Below are 10,666 nucleotides of genomic sequence, written 5' to 3'. Positions count from 1 at the left end.
TGCATACCTGTAGTCCCAGCTATTCAGGAGGCTGAGGCAGGAGAATCGGTTGAACCCGGGAGGCGGAGCTTGCAGTGAGCCAAGATCACGCCACTGCACTCCAGCCTGGGTGACAGAGCAAGACTCTGTCTAAAAGAAAAAAGAAAAAAGAAAAAGAAAGAAAGAAGAGAAAAGAAAAGAAAAATCACAAGTGTGTTACCTTTGTATAAATAACAAAGTTAGCTCACTTCTCTGTTTCCTCCTGTTAAGAAGTGGATAAAACGAAATGATCATCCAATCACTAGCCTGTGTCGCGGGGAACTTACAAGGTTGGTTAGTCATTAATCAGAGCAGATAATAAAGCACGTGACTCTCAGCCCAGTTCTCGGCACTGCAATAATGTGGTCCTCATTTCCTGAAATTTAGTCATAACGAAGGAAGTGATTTGAAATTAGCTTTCCTTATGAAAAAGGAATGCTGATGAATTAGAGCTCTCTTTCCCCCGGGACTTGCCTCCATCACACTTGGCGATTCCCACCCCGCCCTTTGAGCTGAGCTGCTCTTGAGGGCAGATTAACTGCCCTGCCGGGTCACGCTGTCATCAGTTACATCCATCAGTGCTTTCCAGAGAAAATAAAAGGGAGCTTTCCTCAATCTATCTGTCATTGCAAAAAGTAAAAAATCTGAAAATCCAGATTAGCACAATTCATCTTCAACAAGGATTCTTCACTTTAAGCAACAACGTGCTTCTCTGGGGCACTAAAAACAAGTTTATTTCCAAAACAAATTTTGATCAGTGCTCAACGGTTTTTAAGGACGTATCTCAAATGATCTAAGAATATGCATCAACCATTATTTATAAGTAAGGGTGAAGGAAATGCACCTTTATGAAGTCCCTGAAGCACCCAGGGACTGTACCAGATGCCTTACACGTGTACATATGTACTAGATATAAAGGTTAGTTTTCTAATCTAGGTGTGTGTAAATCCTCATCTTACTTTATTTCCTTGAGTCAAAGTCAACTCCAAGTCACCATTCTATTGAGATAATGAAAAGCCCAATGGTGGATGCCTCCTCCTAGTCAACACTTCCCCCCAAATTATAAGAAGACACACACAGCAAGATAACATCTCCTGTTCACATGGCCCACGAAGTCCGGCCATGCCAAGCTTGGGCGGAGGAATCTTCCACAAGATGGCAGCTTCTGCTGTTAGGGACCAGCCTCCTTTTAGCACCAGAAAGGCATTCCCCTCAGGAGTCTTCCCACCTTGCTGTATGTTGCCAAATATAAAAGAACAAGATTCCTCTATTTCTGGCACCCACAGCTTCCTGTCTCCTTCCAAATCCTGAGTAATTACCGTTCTCTCAAAGACAGTAGCATCTCTCTAGTACCCACAACATAATCGCCTCAAGAAACCAAGGCTTTCAGAACTCAAACCCAGGAAGGAATCAAACCCAGCTACACACAACTCCGGACTTCCATGGCGCCTCATGCGACTGACTTTGCTAAGGCAAAGGCTTCTGGGTGGAATGAATAAGAAAACAGCATGAAAAGGTGCTTTGAGACACGACACATCGTTTCCTGCTAACGATCAAAGAATATGCACAGCTGTTCCTGTTTTAGAGCAGTTCTGGCCCCAGGAGAGCGTTGCTGAGTTGCTTTCGGGAAAAGCCAGGTTAGACTTTTCAAGGCAGCTCATGCTGCTAAGCGTTGCACAGGCACAGAGAGAGGGAGCTGCCGGAGGCGCGGGGGAGCCTTCCCTGATGCAAGTGAACTTGAGCTGAGCTCACTGTGTCTCTAGAATCTACTACCTATTCCTATTCAATAAACACAAGTATTTATTAAACATCTATTATGTGCCAGGCACTGTGTCAAATGATGGAGGAAGTGAAAATGCGTAAGACACAGTCTCACTCTGAAGAGTTCTCAGGCTTGTGGGCAAAGGCAGGAAGGTTCATTGTGTGGTTTGAGTGCACACAGGGAGGCTTTAAAGGATGTGAGAGGAATATGAGGAATAGACGCTGCCCTGGAGTGACTGGCATCCTGCCCAAAGAGACAAACAAGTCACCCCACAACCACAGAATCAGTGAGTGCCAAGCCATGGGTACTAACCCTATCTACAATGGGTACTCTGCAAAGGCAGATAAAGATTTAAGTGATCTTAGTATAATCAGACTTGGTGAGGCTTAACATTCCTCCCTCTTCACAAAAAAAAAAAAAAAAAAAAAAAAAAAAAAAAAAGAGTATCGGTGGAATATTCTGAACAGGCACTGCACTAGGCTCTGGGAATGCAAGCCCAGGAAAGTCCAAACCGATGCCTTAAAATGTTCAGCAGACAGTGAAGGAAACGTGGCGCTCCAAACCAGGGGCTCAGTGCCACCCTCAACACAGCTTCAGGCATTCACTTTGCCCAGCAACTGGGGACTGCTTCAGAAAGGGGGTGCCATCTCTGCTGAGTTTTGAAGGAAGGGGAGAAGTTAGCCAGGGAGCAAGGTTGGAGGTAAGGGGTTCTAAGCCCAGGAGACACCAAGAGTATAAAATTGGGTACATTCCTGAAAAGTCAAGGTCAAGCAATTCCTGTATAAGGAGCAGAAGTGGTGAAATCAAAGAGAAGACAAACTTGAGGTCAGTAAATTATTACCCTTTATAGGTCTTAACAGATGGGAACTAACAATATATATCCCTGCGAAAGATCAATGCCGGAGTGAGGCTCAAGTGCACCTCCGGCAGCCTATGACTCACGGCACATTGACTCAGCCGTGCTACCTGCACGGAGGCACGTCAGGACAACGCAGGGACCCAGCACGTGGCAGTGAGTCTCTCGCTGTCCTGACTATGGGATGCCATCCTCCTGGGTCAGCTGACTCACCCCTGCCTGTAAATCCTAGTCAGGGCTATAGGTGCCTGGGAAAGAATCCTACCTACCTCTGAGTGAAGACAGGAATAGAAGCTGGTTCATCTAGAGCAGCAACACAACCATCATTGAAAAAAGCAAACACCATTTCTGAAAACTGCATGCAGAGTGCGTGGTATCAACTGACGTGTCTCCCCTAGGAGAGTGAGCCATTAACGCTTCACTAACCACAGCGCTGTCAAGACCATCATTTCCAATCCTACAAAGGAAACACTAGGAAAGACAGAATTTGAAAGTTTTATTTGTCAACCTAAAAAGGAGGCAATCAATATAATTTGAGTGCTTTCACTACATCCGAGAAGGAAATGAAATCAGGACGCATCAGCGTGGGTTTTAGGCTATGCGGCCAACAGAGATGAACCAGACGTGTCCTCAAGGAGCTTAGAATCAGGTGGACAAAATAAGATGTCATATAAATTACCTAAGCAGTGGTTGGCACATCACTGTAAGCTTTTCAGAATGATTGGCATCACTTGCAGCCACCACATGCTGCATTCTTTTTCAGCACCGGCAGATCCAGTATGTCTTCAGGGAGCACCAGCACTGGGGTATGTTAGAGATCCATCTGGAAGGCCACGAGGACATTCAGGACCATTCACAGTTGGAATGCTACTGAACAGCTGTCCAAGACCCAGGCCTGGCCTTTCAGGATGCCCTGAAAATGTACTGAACATGGCCGAGTGTAGTGGCTCACACCTGTAATCCCAACACTTTGGGAGGCCGAGGCAGGAGGATTGTTTGAGGCCAGAAGTTCAACACTAGCCAGGGCAACATAGCAAGACCCCATCTCTGAAAAATATTAAAAAACTATCCGGGCAGTGTGTCTATAGTCCCAGCTACTAGGGAAGCTGAGATGAGAGGATCTCTTGACCCCAGGAGTAGAAGGCTGTAGTGAGCTATGATCACACCACTGAATTCCTGGGCAAACAGCAAGACACTGTCTCAAAAAAAAAAAAAAAAAAAAAAAAAAAGAGGGCCCTGACCTGTAGAATAAGTGGACTCTGGACTCTGCCATTCTCCCACTTCCCTTTCTAGAGCCAATTTCCATAGGCATTGCCCAAGGTAACCTAGGGTAACCTCAGAACTGAGCTCACAGAGCTGAGACAGAGGAGAAATGTGTTTGACTTGGCTCAAACCTAGACTTCCTAGGCCAGGTCACAGTGTCGCCTCCACCTTTTCCCTTTAACTTTTGCTCAAGAGATCATACTGATTTATAAGAGAAACAGACTGCTAACCAAGAAGTCTCCTTCCTCTCCCCTTCTTTCTGTTCTGGTAAGTTCCATACCTAAATAGAACATAGTGACTTATGGTGCCAGCCCAATTATTAAGAGCCTTTTCAGTCTGGAAGTGTAATGTATCTGTTTGTTCATCCACATTCTTGACGGATGAACAGACTGATACCCCCAGGAAGTCATCAGCAGAAGAGAGATGGGTCTTTAGGAACACTTGTAAGCCAAGGTGTTATACAAGACTAGGGGTGCGTGGAGCAGAGGTAGAAATACCCACAGATAGGAAAGAGGACCGCTCTGGGATATGGAGAGAAGGAAAGGTCAGCCTACTCAAAAGTATCCCCCATCACTTGACACACCCTCCGCAGGGTCATCATCAAGGGTCATGTAATTCATCAGGGTCATGTAATTCATCATCAGGGTCATGTAATTCATCCATGACAAGCAGCTTCCAGCTCAAATGTAAACACTCCTGAGACAGTCCCCACAGGAGCTCGGAAACATTCTCCATGCACCCCTCATGGGGACATCTTGCTTCTTGTTTACAGCAGTAAACATCTTGCTTCCCTACCTACAGGGAAGCACGCTACAGGTGCTTCCTTACCTGTCCCTACCTGTGCCACGACCACAAGATGCCTACAAAAAAAAAAGGAAAGACACCTCACTGGCACCTCTCTCCTTATTCTCATCTGCACTTTGTCACCTGGGCTCTGAAGCAGCCCTGCTCCTGCTGTCGGGGCACACAAAGTACTCATGGATGTGACCTTTTCATCTTTTGCCTACTCTCTCCCTAGGGTTCAGACATCACCCCTGTGTCCTAACCAGGGAACAAGGGGCATATTCCCTTTTCTCCCAGGAACCTACACAAAATTGCTTCTCCTATGAAAGTCACTTCCGCTATGCACATCAATCAAGGCAGATGCATAGCAAGGGCCAGGGGATCCTGGGCTGCTCTTCCAGCACTTAGCCAAATATTGAATCTGTTTATGCTCCACTGGGACACAAAGGAATGTCATAGGCACTAAAATATTCCACTTCCCAGTGACGCCCAAGCAAGCCTGGTTGGTGTTAGGAGACCCAGATTCTACCTCAAGATTGTGCTGCTGTTTTCCCTACGGCATGGTTGGTCATACACAGGTGAGGTCCAACCTTTAATTATCCCTTTGCCTTGGGTTCCTGTCAGAGGTGTTCAAACCAGAGCAATTCCATCTTGAATAGGGGCTGGGTAAAACGAGGCTGAAACCTACGGGGCTGCATTCCCAGGAAGTTAGGCGTTCTAGGTCATAGGAGGTTGGCACAAGATACAGGTCATGAAGACCTTGCTGATAAAACAGGATGCAGTGAAGAAGCCAGCCAAAGCCCACCAAAACCAAGATGGTGAAGAAAGTGCTCTCTGGTCATCCTCACTGCTCATTATATGCTAATTACAATGCATTAGCATGCTAAGAGACACTCCTACCAGCACCATGACAGTTTACAAATGCCATGACAACATCAGGAAGTGACCCTATATGGTCTAAAAAGGGGACGAACCCTCCGTTCTGGGAATTGTCCACCTCTTTCCTGGAGAACTCATGAATAATCCACCCCTTGTTTAGCATAGAATCAAGAAGTCACAACAAGTGTAAACAACTGAGCAGGCCACACGCTGCTCTGCCTGTGGAGTAGCCACTCTTTTATTACTTCACTTTCTCAATAAACTTGCTTTTACTTTACTCTATGGATTTGCCTCAAATTCTTTCTTGAGTGAGATCCAAGAACCCTCTCTTGGTGTCTGGATTGTAACTATCCTCTAAACTAGGTCTCCAGTAACATTCCTCTAAACTAGGTCTCCAGTAACATTCCTCTAAACTAGGTCTGGGAGTTCTTTTTTTGAATTGAATGGCTGCTGAGAAGTTTCCAACAATATTTGTAGAGATCAGTCTACGGTGGGTACACATCTCAGTCCACAAACTTAGATTTACGTAAAAACAAGAAAAAAAAGAAAATGCCAACTTCCAGTAAAGAACTTGGACGTCATCTCTCCTATTCTTGCAACGAGAAAAAAAAGCTGAACAAACTAATGATCATCAACTCTTAGATCCATCAGAGAACTGAGGTCACAGAGCCAATCTCTGTCCCCAAAACTGGGGACAATAGAAAATTACAAAGAATGGCAGCTTACTGGGAGCAGACACGCACAGCTGGAGTCAGTATCTGCTGTAGTGTGTGGAACTGGCATCAGTAGTTGCTGGAGGCTCAGTGTAAACGAGCTGGAGAACTGAAAACCCCAAAGGGGGCCAGTCATAGGGAGGTGTCCATGCTCCTGTGAGCTTTGCCTTGAGGAATTCCACCAGGTCCCCACTGTGAAGATCAGAGAAAAATAACCTCTAACTCCCCGCAGAGGAGGGGGAAGTAACTGCTCTGAAATACACCCAGAGCTCTCTGTTCTCTTTAACAAGGTCTGCCCTCAAGGGAATCTACTTTACCAGAGTCTAACCTACTGGGGTTTTACCAAAGCCCAACTGACCTAGGGGAAGAGAAATACCCAACTCAGGCTCACTAGAAGACTAAGACTTAATCAGAAAAGTAAAGAATGTTTCCCTAACCCCTATACCTCACCACCACATCAAGATGGCCCCTGTATAATAACTGGATTTCAGCTTTAAAAAAAAAAAAAACACACATCTGGCCAGGCGCAGTGGCTCACAGCTGTAATCCCAGCACTTTGGGAGGCCGAGGGGGGCAGATCACCTGAGGTCAGGAGTTCAAGACCAGCCTGGCCAACATCGTGAAACCCCATCTCTACTAAAAATACAAAAAAAATAGCCAGGCATGGAGATGAGCACCTGTAATCCCAGCTACTTGGGAGGCTGAGGCAGGAGAGTGGCTTAAACCCGGGAGGCAGAGTTTGCAGTGAACCGAGATTGTGCCATTGCACTCCAGCGTTGGCAACAAGAGCAAGACTCTGTTTCAAAAAAAAAAAAATCTGCAAGCCTAAGACCCTATTTAAGGAGTCTCTAGGAAAACCCAAGACACCACGGGAGATAAAAACAAAAGCATTCAAGAAAATTTTAGTCTCTGACACCACAGCTACAACAAACAGCAAACACAGCCTCACTCCTAGCCAGATAAACACACTAGAGATCAATCTATGTCAGTTCCTTTTACCCAATACATCACATCTGACTTTCAACAGAAAATTACAAAGCATGATAAAAAACAAAACAAAAAAACACACATTCTGAAGAAACAAAGCACACATCATACACAAACCCATGTATGGCAGAGATTTGGGGATTATCAGACCAGAAATGTAAAATTGCTGATTAATATGCTAAAGGCTCTAATGGAAAAGTTGGACGACATCCAAGAGCAGATGGGGAATGGAGGCAGAGAGATGGAAACTCGAAGAAATAATCAAAAGGAGAGGCTTGAAATCTAAAACTTACTTATGCAGAGTGACCAGAGGCAGCAGTGGCAAGTGGGTCCTTGTGGTCTAGAAGAACCCTGCAAAAATATGTCTCTCTCCATCTCTTGAAGACTTGAAGGCAGACTCAAAATAATTCAGGCTCAAACTGGTTGATATGGTTTGGCTGTGTCCCCACCCAAATCTCAAATTGTAGCTCCCATAATTCCCACATGTCATGGGAGGGATTCAGTGGGAGGTAACTAAATCAGGAGGGTGGGTCTTTCCCATGCTGTTCCTGTGATAGTGAATAAGTCTCATGAGATCTGATGGCTTTATAAAGGAGTGTTTCCCTGCACACGCTCTCTTGCCTGCTGCCATATGAGACATTACTTTGCTCCTCCTTTGCCTTCCACCATGATTGTGAGGCCTCTCCAGCCATGTGGAACTGTGAGTCAATTAAATCTCTTTCCTTTGTAAATTACCAAGTCTCATGTGTGTCTTTATTAACGGTGTGAGAACAGATTAATACACTGCTTTTTCTGCAAACCCGGCCAACCCAGCAATTTTTTCAGAAGCTTCTGTTCACATCTCTCAAGATGGAAACCATTATCCCAAACTATGTCCAGAGCTCTCTCAATACATGGGTCTGAGTTTAAATGAAGAAGAAATACATGCAAATATGACCATGGTTTCTGGAGCACCAATTCAGGGCCAGTTGGTAGCAAGACCTTCCAGTATGAACTATACAATGGCTCCTGTAACTGGTAATGATGTTGGAATTTGTAGAGCAGAAATTCAGCAAGGGATTCATGAAGCCATTGGATCAAGATGGGAAATTCATGAAGCCATAAGTACCAAGATGGAAAAATTGGACTCAGGTTTAAATCAATAGATAATGGTATATTTGTTCAGCTAGTCAAGGCTAATTCTCCAGACTCAATGGTTGGTCTGAGATTTGGGGACCAAGTACTCCAAATCAATGGTGAAAACTGTGTAGGCTGGAGCTCAGATAAAGCACACAAGGTGCTCAAACAGGCTTTTGGAGAGAAGATTTCTATAACCATTCATGACAGACCCTTTGAATGGACAATTACCATGCATAAGGATAGCACTGGACATGTTGGTTTTCTCTTTTAAAATGGAAAAATAGGCCAGACGTGGTGGCTCATGCCTGTAATCCCAGCACTTTGGCAGGCCAAGGCAGGCAGATTACCTGATGCCAGGAGTTTGAGACCAGCCTGGCCAATGTGGTGAAACCCCATCTCTACTAAAATTAGCCAGGCATGGTGGTGCACACCTATAATCCCAGCTACTCAGGAGGCTGAGGCAGGAGAATTGTTTGAATCGGGGAGGCAGGGGATGCAGTGAGACGAGATTGCACCACTGCACTCCAGCCTGGCCAACAGAGACTCCATCTCCAAAAGAAAAATAGAAAGAAAGAAAAAATAATATCCACAGTGAAGGACAGTTCTGTAGCCAGAAATGGTCTTCTCACAAAACATAACATCTGTGAAATCAACAGACAGAATGTCATTGGACTGAAAGACTCTCAAATTGCAGACATACTGGCAACATCTGGGACTCTAGTTACTATTACAATCATGTCTGCTTTTATCTTTGAACATATTAAGTGGATGACACCAAGCATGAAAAGCCTAATAGACCACACCATTCCTGAGGGTTTAAAATTCACCACACGACGGAAATGTAGCTGAACGTCTCCAGTTTCCTTCTTTGGCAACTTGTGTATTCTGCACATGAAGCTTTCTGGGGCCAGCGATTGAGCATACGTGGCATGAGGATCTTTCCATCTCACATTATGGCTGGGAATCTTACTGTTTCATCTGATACCTTGTTCAGATTTCAAGAGAGCTGTAGCCTCATCCTGGTTTTATAGAGGTGAAACTTTCAAGAGATTTACTGACTTTCCTGGAATAGTTTCTCTCCCGGAAACCTGATACTTTTATAAGCCATTTTGATTAGGATGACTGATACAGGCTTAGCTTCGTGTGAGAACCAGTCACCTTTCTCCTAGGTCATGAGAAGTGCTGTTCATGTTATTTTAGTTTGATGGCATGTTTGCATTTTTAACACATTCTACCATAGTACACTTAGAATGATTGCCTTTGATAGTTTTTTTTTTTTTAATTCTGTGTATGTGTGTATAAAATGCCAATTAAGAACACTGGTTTTGGGCCAGGTGCAGTGACTCACGCCTGTAATCCCAGCACTTTGGGAGACCGAGGCGGGCAGATCACGAGGTCAGGAGATTGAGACCACCCTGGCTAACGCTGTGAAACCCCTTCTCTACTCAAAAATACAAAAAATCAGCCAGGTGTGGTGGCGGGCGCCTGTAGTCCCAGCTATTCGGGAGGCTGAGGCAGGAGAATGGCGTGAACCTGGGAGGCAGAGCTTGCAGTGAGCCGAGATCGCGCCACTGCACTCCAGCCTGGGCGACAGAGTGAGACTCCATCTCAAAAAAGAATACTGGTTTTGGTCAGGTGCTGTGGCTCACACTTGTATCCCAGCACTTTGGGATGCTGAGGTGGGAGGATCACATGAGGTCAGGAGTTCAAGACAAGCATGACCAACATGGTGAAAACCTGTCTCTACTAAAAATACAAAAATTAGCCAGGCGTGGTGGCGCATGCCTGTAATCCCAGCTACTCAGGAGGCTGAGGCAGCAGAATTGCCTGAACCCAGGAGGTGGAGGTTGCAGTGAGCTAAGATCAAGTCACTGCATGCCCCCCTAAGCAATAGGGTGAGACTCTGTCTCAAAAAAACAAACAAAACAACAACAACAACAACAACAAAAACCACCACTGGTTTCCTTCCATGTAAGCATTAAACAGTATATGTAAGTTGTAAGAGATGGTGATGGTTATTCTTAAATCTTAACTACCTTCACTGAATGTGCTTGAACTGTCGCCTTAACTGTGTTAAGCATCCAGACTAAAAGCTGAAATATAATTATTGCTGCCTTTCTAAAACCCAAAATGTGGCTCTCTATTAACCTGAAATGTACACTAGCCCAGAACAGTTTAATGATACTTAATGAGCTATAGCATAGCATAGCTGCTTAGTTGCATTTGAGATTTTCTGGTCAATGCTTAATGGGAATTTCTTTCTTCTAAAAGTTGCCAGTAGCACTA

General features: G+C 44.9%; 1 pseudogene across 1 annotated transcript; it reads left to right on the top strand.

The window, feature by feature from the left end:
* The first annotated feature begins 5,242 nt into the window (after positions 1-5,242).
* LOC144331413 (syntenin-1-like) lies at positions 5,243-10,333 on the top strand (annotated as a pseudogene). Its single transcript, XR_013398511.1, has 5 exons — positions 5,243-5,260; positions 7,606-7,683; positions 8,036-8,232; positions 8,427-8,664; positions 8,955-10,333. The product of XR_013398511.1 is annotated as a syntenin-1-like (transcript).
* The last annotated feature ends 333 nt before the right edge of the window (positions 10,334-10,666 follow it).

The sequence above is a fragment of the Macaca mulatta genome, chromosome 9 (genome assembly GCF_049350105.2).
Source record: "Macaca mulatta isolate MMU2019108-1 chromosome 9, T2T-MMU8v2.0, whole genome shotgun sequence".
In the NCBI taxonomy this organism is placed as follows: domain Eukaryota; kingdom Metazoa; phylum Chordata; class Mammalia; order Primates; family Cercopithecidae; genus Macaca; species Macaca mulatta.
Note: the sequence above shows the minus strand (reverse complement) of the source record. Positions and strands in the feature narration are given on the sequence as shown.